The following is an 11,042-nucleotide window of genomic DNA, read 5'->3' as shown; positions in this document are numbered from 1 at the left end:
GTTAGGTTCCACTGAGACAGTTCCAGCTCATAGAGACCCTGTATAAGGTTTTGAGGCTGTAAATCTTTGTGAGATAGGAGTTCTAATACACAGTTTAAATATACTGTTAAACATAAAGCAGTATAGAAACAGCAGAAGACAAAGTAGATGAAAGGGATCACTTAAAAATTAAACATTTATGTCTATCAAAATATTCCACCAAAAGAATAAAAGGAGAGTCTATAGATTGGGGGAAATTTTTGGCAATGAAGAAGAATGTGGCTTCAGGAATAGAGGAAGACTCATTAACAACCTTCCATATGCAGATGATACAACCTTGCTTGCTGAGAGGAAAGAGATCTTAAAATACTTGCTGATGAAGATCAAAGACTACAGTCTTCGGTTTGGATTGCACTTCAGTGTAAACAAAACCAAAATCTTCACAACTGGACCAATAAGTAACATCATGATAAATGAAGAAAAGATTGAAATTGTCAAAGACTTCATTTTGCTTGGATTCACTATCAATACTCATGGAAGCAGCAGTCAAGAAATCAAACAGCATATTGCATTAGGCAAACCTGCTGCTTAAGACCTCTTTAAAGTGTTGACGATCTAAGATGTAAGTTTGAGGACTGAGGTGCACCTGACTCAAGCCGTGGTATTTTCAGTAGCTTCATAAGCATGTGAAAGTTGGACAGTGAATAAACAAGACCATAGAAGAATGGAAGCATTTGAGTTATGGTGTTGGAGAAGAATATTAAAAGCACCATGGACTGTTAGAAGAACTGTGTTGGAAGAAGTACAGCCAGAAAGCTACTTAGAAGCCAGCATGGCGAGACTTTGTCTTTCCTCCTTCGGACACATTATCAGGAGGGATCGGTCCCTGGAGAAGGACATCAATGCAAAACAGGAAGACCCCTAATGAGATGGATTGGCACAGTGGCAACAGCAATGGACTCAAACTTTACAAAGATTGTGAAAAAGCCACAGGACTGAGCAGTGTTTTGTTTTGTTGTGCATAGGGTCACTATGAGTTGGAACGGTCTCATGGCACCTTGAAACAACAATAGTAACAAGAAGAGGGTGTTATGTTGAGTGAAACTATTCAATCACAAATGACAAATATGAAACCACTGTTATTAAAAGTCAAGAAACGATTTTCAAATTCTTTAATGGTTATCAGGGGTGGGAGAGGAAATAAGAGTAAATTACTAACTAGAAGGTAAACACCTATTGACTTGGGTGAATGGGAAAGCACTATACAATAAGGGGGAGGGTTACAAAATGACTGAGAAAGGAAGGCCCTGGAGCGAGTACAAGAGTGAAAGGTAACAGAGGTAAACACTATAACACACACAATCTTGGAATAACAGTAATAACAATAATTTATGAGGGGCTACATAGATAGACATATAAACTGAACATACGTGAGAAGAAGAATGGGACTACAGAGACTTATTTATACATATGTTTTTACATATGCGGAACACACCCAAAAGTACCTTGGAAGAAAGGCCTGGCACTCAGCGTCCAAAAGATCATAGTTCTGAAAACCCTGTGGCACATAGGTCTGCTCTATAGCACGTGGGGTCGCCGTGAGTTGGAACTGATTCAACAGCAACTGGTTTTGTTTTTTAGATACGTTGTATTAATAAAATATTTTTAATTAAGTAAAGAGCAATTTTTATTTTACCTCTTACAGATATTCAAACTGTTTCCATGTCAGTTCTTCCCACCCTGTCAAACCACCTCCCCACAGTCTTTCATTCATTTTGTCTCTAGTTTGACATCTTTTGCTATACTTAGGAGAAATGTTATTTTACTGTTCCTTGCTCCTAAAATTTCTTTGATTCTTCAGAGTATCTGATCACATATTTTCCCTGCATGGCTGAGTGTACATTATGCCTTTTTCTCTTTATTCCCTTTCTCCTAGTTCCTTTATCCCTATTCCTACTACCTTGGAACTGCAAGTTCCCACTACAATTTCAAATATAGAACATCTTGCTTTTCCTCCCACTAGAGAGCTTAAAATGCCTCTAATTACACTGTTTTCCCTGTTCCTCCCTTTCCTTTGCCATTTTGATGGAGCATAGCAGTAGAGATTGTTTGACTATCCTCTCTGGTCTGGTAAGTCATTTGGATAGATTTCTCTCTTACCTGAGCTTTGTCTAAGTAATGGTCCAGAGTCCCATCTATGTTAAAGGGAACGCTTACCAGGAAAAGCAAAAGAGCCTCCGAGTTGTAGTCACAATGGATTTTGCAATTCAAGCAGTGAAAGGCTGCTTTTCAACCCTAAGTTAGAAAAGGTCTTATTTTATTCATCTAAAAAATTCTTGTATGTCTTGCAAGATTTCAAGCTTTTACCTCAATCTGGATATGTTTACAAATGAACATTATCATAACCATATAAATTATCCTGTTTCCACTGGTTTAGAATTTGTTGTTGTTGTTAAGTGCTGTCGAGTCGATTCCAACCCACAGCGACCCTGTATACGGTTTCCAAGGAGCAGCTGATGAGCTTCAACCACTAACCTTGCAGTTCAAATGACTTTGCAGTCTGAAACATTAGTCCACAGTGCCACACCAGGACTCCCTTGTTTAGAATTATATTCATTAAAAGTAAAGTTATTGTTGTTAAGTGCCCTCCCATCAGTTCCAAGTCCCCTTGTCAATTCTAGTTGTTTATAGTTGAGTGCTAAACATGTGTACCACCTTGGGACTCCACAAAAGTCTCCAAACACACTAATAAAGTTTAATTTAGATTATATAGCTTTATCATGCTAACGATACATTTTTCTAAAAAACTATTTTGAAGTACTGCCTAACTTTCTTGGCACTGGTTCAGAGTAGAGTTATAGAACCAACTGGATGGCACGCAACAAAAACAAGAATCCCAGAGAGTTTCCTCTCCTGAAGTCTGACCTTACCATACTGAGAAAATGCACATCAGTTGTTTCTTCAGTAAGGAATAACTCTCAAAGGGGCTCTTAATGAAGAAGCAAAAATATCAGTATTTCCATTTTGAAAAATCTATTCTTATACAAGCAATCCCTTGTAGCTCATATTTTCATATACATTACCTCACTAAAATTTCACTTAATTTCATGGCAAAAATTATTTTCTATATCCTAGGTTTTCACATACTGCTTTTTCCCTTGTCAAAAACAATGAAATATCTGCTGTTGTTAGTTGTCCAGTTGGTTCCAACTCATGGCACCCCTGTGTACAACAGACCAGAACATTCCCAGGTCCTGCACCAACATAGTCTATGGTTGCAGCGACTATGCATTTTGAGTGACTTCCAACCTAAGGAATCCCAACAGTATATAAAACAATATTCTGTAGCGATTCATGGGATTTTCATTGGTCACTTTTCAAAAGTTAATTATGAGGCCTTTCTTGTTAGTCTGCCTAAGTCTGGAAACTCTACTGAAACCTGTCTCCCATGGATGACCCTGCTGATATTTGAAATACCAGTGGAATGGTTTTCACCAGCCTAGCAATATGCCCACTAAATTGACAGATGAGTGAGTGGTGGAATACAACCTGAGACATGTTTAATTAGTTTCTTAAACCCTCAGTACTCTCAACCTTTCACTATTTTCTCTTTAGTGTTTCCTTCTTCTTTCCTCCTGACTACAGAGCATTTTATTCTGCTGGTCAGTTCTCTTGACTCTGCCAAATTTCTCTTCTTTCACTTACCTACATAACTCAAGTGTCATTGAGTCATTTCTGACTCATAGCGACCCTGTATAGGATTTCCAAGGAGCACCTGGTGAGTGTGAACAGCCGGCCTTGTGTTTCAAACTGACCTTCAGTCCAGTGCTTATCCTACAGTGCTACACCAGGACTATCTTATTCCCCTATTGTTGTTGTTAAGTGCTATCAAGTTGGTTCCAACCTTGTATAGGGTTTCTGAGGAGCAGCTGGTGGGTTTGAACTGTTGACCTTGTGGCTCACAGTCCAGTGCTGATCCTACAGTGCCACACCAGGTCCTCATTATTCCCCTATTGTTGTTGTTTCATGCTGTTGAGTCAGTTCTGACTCATAGTGACCCAGTATAGAGTTTCCAAGGAGTGACTGATGAGTTTGAACCACTAACATTGTCGTTCAAACGAACCTTGCAGAAGAAGTAAAAAAAAAAAAGTCCCATGAACCTAGAATGAAAGCTGTTGATTCTATATTTAAAAAGAGAACAAAGGTGGGAGAACTGGACTAGAAGCTAGGAAGAAATTACTTCAATAGGATAATTGATCTCTGTGGTTGGTGGGCAGAAGTTCCATTTCAATGATAGAAGCTAAGTAGCTTCTATCAAATAACTGCATTGATGCTGGAAGTATCAAAATGAATAGGTCATGGTTACTTATCTAAAGATTTCAAAGCATAATGAGGAAGACAAAGGAAACACATACGGTAACATATAATGTTTGTTTTTGTAACCTGGGTTTTAAGAGGAGAAAAGGACCAGCTCTAACTAAGGAGGTACGAAATGTTCACAGAAAGTGTCACACACACTGATGTGATTTAAGATCTTTGTGTCCTTATCAGTTTGTAGTATGTAAGAATGAAGAAAATTGTAATGCTTATTGGCATCTCTATTTTGTCCAAATTGTATTTCCTTTCAGTGGTCTTTTTAATTTTTTAAAACCTTTTTATTGTGAATTGAGTGAAGGTTTACAGAGCCAATCATAATATTTACATAAATTTTAAATTTGCAAGTATGTATGTGTGTATACCCAAATAGCTTTTGAAGTTAATACTAAAAATGCCTGCCTTCCTTCCTTTTTTACACCTTCCATCTTTATTTCTGGCTCTGCATTTTTTTTTTTTAATTATTATTCTTGTCTTATAGTCTACCAGCACCTACTAAATCAGTGACTCAGCAACTCTTAGCATCTCCATAAAAGAAAGAACCCTGGAGAGGCCCAGGGTTCTTTGTTCTTAGTGTACAGTTCCTGTGCAAAAGTCCTACTTTCAAAGCTCTATGTGATTTTGCAATCCAAAGATACTTGCACGTTTGAAAGTTTGATTGTCTGTGATCAGAATAAATGCTTTATGCCTTTTCACTGCTTTCCTGTTTGCTCTTAAGAAGATTTTTCCTTAATAGGATATTTGCCACAACTCTCTGTTTAGTCCTGCCTAAAGCTATCCCTCCTTCAGGAGACTCTGAATCATCCTGATCCTGCTCAAGATTTGACAGTAAGGGAGCTGGAAGTCATATAACCTCATAAATAATCCCCCAGCTAGGTCACAAACTATACTTTCTGTGCAGTTTCAATAAGTGCTCTCCCTTACCACTAAAGTGAAATAGCAGAAATGTCTATTTAATCATTTCATTTCTATTCTTGGGTAGTGAGGTAGCTTTGGTTAAAATTGACCTCAAGCACTATTATATTAGGCCACAAAAACACTTTGCAAGCTGTAATGCACTCTATAAACATAAGGTATTCCAATTATGCTAGAAACAATCTACTGAAGGGTAAAGTCTTCCTTCAGAGATCACACCCATCTCTCTTTATCATCATTTTACATCAGCTACTTTGGAATAAGGAGTCCTGGTGTGGTGCTGTAGGTTAATGTGCTGGACTGAAAAGTTGGTTTGAACCACAAGGTTGGCAGTTCAAGCTCACCAGACACTCTTCAGAAATCCTAAACAGAGTGGCTATGGGTCGGAATTGATTCAATGGCACTTAACAACAAAAACAACACTTTGGGATAAAGTTATACTGTGTTCTTTGGAGTCACTAAAGAGGTTACAATTCAAAGGGGTACAAGGGGGACTTCAACTTTTTAAGACCATTCTTTTATTTAAAAAAAAAAGACAGATAAAAATATTTATTAATTCTGAATGGTGGATAATAAGAATTTTTAAAAAAGTATTGTCCTTGACTTTCTGAATTTTAAAATATCTCCAAATTAAAAATAAAAAGTCCCTCTGAGCAGAACTGCATACCTACTATGACAAAGCAAACATCTGGGTCAACTATAACTACTCATAATGAGCCTGAGTGTGTCAGAGCAGAACTGTGCTATATAGTTCTCAATAGTTAATTTTCAGAACTAGATTGACAAGTGTGTCTTCTGTGGATTCAAACCTCCAACCTTTCAGTTAGTAACATTAATCATTTGCTCCACCTAGGAAACCCTGTATACCTATGAATCCACAAAAATAAAAATCTGTTGCTATCAAACAGATCCCAACTCATGAGACACAGTAAGATAGGGTAGGACTGTCCTAGAATTTCCTAGGTTGTAATCTTTATGGAAGGAGCTCTGGTAGCGTAGTGGTTACGAATCGGGCTGCGAACCTTAAGGTCAGCGGTTTGAAACTACCAGCTGCTCCGCGGGAGAAAGATGAGGCTTTCTACTCCCGTAAAGATTTACACCCTCGGAAACCCTATACAGGGTCGCTATGGGTCGGAACCGACTCGATGGCACTTGACAACAACACCAATCTTTATGGAAGCATATTGCCACAATGTTCTCCCACAGTGCCATTGGTGGATTCAAACCACCAACTTTTGACTCCTGGTGTGGCACTGTAGGATCGGCACTTGACAGTGAACCACAAGTTCGGTAGTTCTGACCCACCAACTGCTCGTTGGAAACGGACGATGAGTTGGAACCGACTTGACGGCACTTAACGCAACAAGTTCTCTTAGCATCCCTCCTCCATTAATGCTGAGACTATTCCCTGTCCTTACATCAATATTATTTATAATAGTAGGCAAATGGGAATTGTAAAGGAAAAATTCATAAAAACCTTTTTGATCCAAACTTCATTATTTAATTTAACTTAGTTCTTGATGAATTGGACTGTTTTTATTTGTTCTCTTTTTCCTTATATGCCTGCTTTGGAATCCTGCTTATCTCTCCAGACTAGTTTCTGCTATCTAGATATTTCGATGACTAGTTGCCATAAAACTAAGAAGCACTTCCCTTTTAGTTGTCAGGATGTGAAAAAATTTTCCACTAAGGAAGGGGCACAGCTATCCTTTGAGTAAAATGGGCCAAAAGAATATTTCTTTATCACAAAGATGCAATAATAGAATTGCTGGAAAGGGTCTTGAAGTTAGCCTAGCTGAACTTTTCCAGACTAAAGGTTTTGATTAACATGCTGTTGCAGGGAAATGAGACCAAGATGAATGTGCATACACCCCTGTGATACCTACCTTTAGCTGTGCAAACTGCCACCTCAAAACTACATGAGAAGAAGAGAGCGGACACTACCCAGAGAAGCAGTGATACCTGAGATGGAGGCAGAGACTATGATGTGGAGAGATGGAGCAGCTGGGGTCTTTAGACCCAGAGAGGGAGAGGGGCTGTATGCTGATGACCAGGGGACAGGCTTGTAGTGAATACCCTTTGCTTGGTTGATGATGCATGGAGGGGATTGTAACCATGGCAATGAAATGATATATGATAGGATGAATGTAAAACTAATGTTCTCCCATGTAAATTATCACATAATTCACAATAAAACATCAAAAAACAAAACAAAACTACATGAGAACTCATGTCTGCATCAATAACTGTCTGAAATCAATCACTGCAACTCTTCATATCCACTCATCCAATAGAAGCCCATTCTCCACCCCTAACACATCCTACTTGTGATCTCAACCAAAATGAACCAAACAGATGACTGTATTATATTGCTTTGTTATGTGAACTATATCTATCTGAGAAAGTGTTATCTGAAATCATCTGTTCTCACATATAAAAACCAGTTTCTTCCTATATCCAGGTGTAGTAATTTTTCTTCCTCTGAATAAATTATCTTAAATTCAATATTTATGAACTGAACGGATTAATCTCTACAATAAAACAATAGGGACAAAGTGAAGATATTAAGGATGGTTACTCTAAAATCTCAATTGTGTTACTAAAAAAATGATAAATTTAGAAGTGAATGCCAAGTTGTATATCACATCTTCATTAGCTTCTATCTTGCTTAAAAGATTGATGGAAAGATGCACATTCTGAGTTAGTCAACTTTCATACCACACTGGCAAGCATCACGCCAAAAACTTACTAAGGCCAAGAAGTTCCCTTAAAATTGAAAAGACCCTCAACAATGGGGTCATAAAGGAGCTCTGGTAGTGTAGTGGTTACGAATCGGGCTGCGAACCTTAAGGTCAGCGGTTTGAAACTACCAGCCGCTCCGCGGGAGAAAGATGAGGCTTTCTACTCCCGTAAAGATTTACACCCTCGGAAACCCTGTTCAGGGACGCTTTGGGTCGAAACCGACTCGACGGCACTTAACAACAACAACAACAATGGGGTCATAGTGATAGATTTTCTTGAAGGAGACAGGCTTATTAGGAAGAAGTTTTAAGAAAAATAAAAATCTATTGATAAGAAAAAGACCACGAGACTTGCAATGTAAAAATGACTCATTTCTATCACCTGCTCTTTCTTCAAACGTAGCAAGGGCAGTTCTATGAGAATTGACTTGGGAAACTTTACTCCAACTACCTTACAGCCCTGATCTTGCCTTTTCAAACTTCTTTGTTGCTGTTGTTGTTTCCCAAACTCAAAGAATATCTAAAAAAAGCATGATGTAAATTCAGATTTCTTTTTTTAAGTACTGCTGAGTTGCTTCCAACTCATAACGACCCTGTATAGGGTTTCTAAGGAGCAGCTGGTGGATTTGAACAGCCAGCCTTGTCCACTACTTATTCTACAGTGCCATACCAGGGGTGTGGGGAGTAAAATGAAAACATAGTGTTCACAAGTATGTAGGCCTGCTGTTGTTGTTGTTAAGTGCCGTTGAGTCGCATCGGACCCATAGCAACCCTATACAGGGTTTCTGAGGAGTGACTGGTGAGCTTGAACCACCGATCTTGCAGTTCAAACAGCTTTGCAGTCTGGCACATTAACCCACAGCGCCACACCAGGACTCCTTAGGCTATGTCAAGTAACAATAACCTCATATTTTGATGTTTCTGATAAAAAAAAGTTTCTATGATTTTGTAGTAATCCTTTTTTACTTACCACTGCATAATAGTATGTAAAGACAGAAATAAAACTGAGAAGGACTATAAAGAAATAAATTACAGTATAGCAATATGGGAATCCTTGGATATTGCAGACACTTAACACACTTAGCTGCTAACTGAATAGTTCGAGGTTCAAGGACACTCAGAGGTGCCACAGAATACAGGTTGGGTTATCTACTTCCAAAAAATCGGCAAGGGAAAATGCTATGGAGTGTAGTTTTACTCCATAGACATACATGAGGTTGCCATGAGTCAAATTCAACTAACAGCTGGTTTTAATATGAAAATTACGGGTGGCTTAAAAAATCCCCTGTAAAAATATATCGTTGTTGTTAGGTACCGTCAAGTTGATGTCAACTCATGTTGACCTCATGTGTCACAGTAGAACTGCCTCATGGGGTTTTCTTGACTGTAATCTTCATGGAAGCAGTTTGTCTTCCACTTTCGATTCAACTTTACTGGGCCAGAATTCCCTTTGGTTTGGCAGTTGAGACATAATAATCTTCTATGATGGAATCTAATTTAATAAAATCACCTGCATGGTGAGATCTGCTATGAGCAGCCAGTCAATTGAAAGGCAGTGTCCTCAGTGGTGTGGTCTGTTTCCAATATATGCGGACCCTTTGGAAAAGCTGGTTGACTGCATCTGATTTGTCATCTGACTGGTGCTTCTTTGGATTTGAGCCATCTGCCTGCCATATTACCTGTGGAGCCTGGGATTCATCAGCAGCCTGCCATTTTACCTACTGACCTGGAATTCTTTCATATCTGATGCCAAAAGCCTGCCTTCTGATCTGCTGATCTTGGGTTCATCGGCACTTGTAGCTTCATGGGAGAAGAGAAGTCTCCGTTCTAACATGTGGCCCACAGACTTGGAACTTGCCTGACTCTACAACTATGTGAGCCATTTCTGTAATAGAAAACTCTCTCTCTCATCCTCCTTTCTCTTCCCCTGTCTTCTCCCCGTCCATACATCCCTTTCTCTCTCTTTCTCCCTTGCTCTCCTACTCTTTCTTATTGTTGTTGTTAAGTGTCTTCAAGTCAGTTCCAACTCATATCAACCCTTAGAGTTTCTGAGGAGTGACTGGTGGGTTTGAACAACTAACCTTGTGATTAGCAGTCCAGTGCTTATCCTACAATGCCACTAGTTATACTTCTTGAGAGAACCCAAACTAAGACACCAAATCTATCTCCTGTGGAGTTTCTGGGTGGATTTGAATTGCCAACTTTTTGATTAGCATCCAAGTGCTTAATTTCTATGCCACCCAAACTCCTTAATGAAAAAACAAAAGTCTACAAAAGAGCTTAAAAATGTTTGTGGAACATGGAATTAAAAGATAATGAAATCTTTCCAATAACATTTTAAAGCGCCCTCATAATTTCATATTTAATAATCAATAAAAAATGTCCTTACATATATATCTTAATACCACTAAAATTCCCTTTACCTCTCCTCATTTTCTTTTTAACTTTGCACTCTCTTTTGTGACTGTTGCTTCTTTTGTTCTGGCATGTGTTCAATTGTGTAAATGTTTGAAACTATGATTTTTCTGTTCTACATGGTAACTTCTGGTACATAAGCTGAAACTGAAGCAGTATGCAGGTTCCTTTTTTCCTTAAATTTTATTTTATGAAGTGTGACCGGTAATGGTAAGTACTGGGGTAGTCTGATGTGCTGTTTCTAATCCCATGAGTGCAGGAGGATACCCTACTAGGTAATGTCCTCCTCAGTTTTAGTCCTTCATTTCTTGCTTGGATGGTCTAATTAAAATTTTGCCTTGGTGAGATGCATTCACTCATCTATGCCAAGAAATTTGGAAGACAGCTATCTGGCCAACTGCTTGAAAGAGATCCATATTTATGTCCATTCCAAAGAGAGGTGACAAAACAGAATATGGAAGTCATTGGACATTATCATTAGTATCACATGCAAGTAAAATTTTGCTAAAGATAGAAACAGGTGCAACCGTGCATTGGCAGGGAGCTGCTAGAAGTTCAAGCTGATCCAGAGGAGAACCTGGAAAGAGGGATATCATTGCTGACATCAGATGGGTCTTG

This window comes from Chrysochloris asiatica, unplaced genomic scaffold (genome assembly GCF_000296735.1).
Source record: "Chrysochloris asiatica unplaced genomic scaffold, ChrAsi1.0 scaffold00012, whole genome shotgun sequence".
NCBI lineage: Eukaryota > Metazoa > Chordata > Mammalia > Afrosoricida > Chrysochloridae > Chrysochloris > Chrysochloris asiatica.
Note: the sequence above shows the minus strand (reverse complement) of the source record.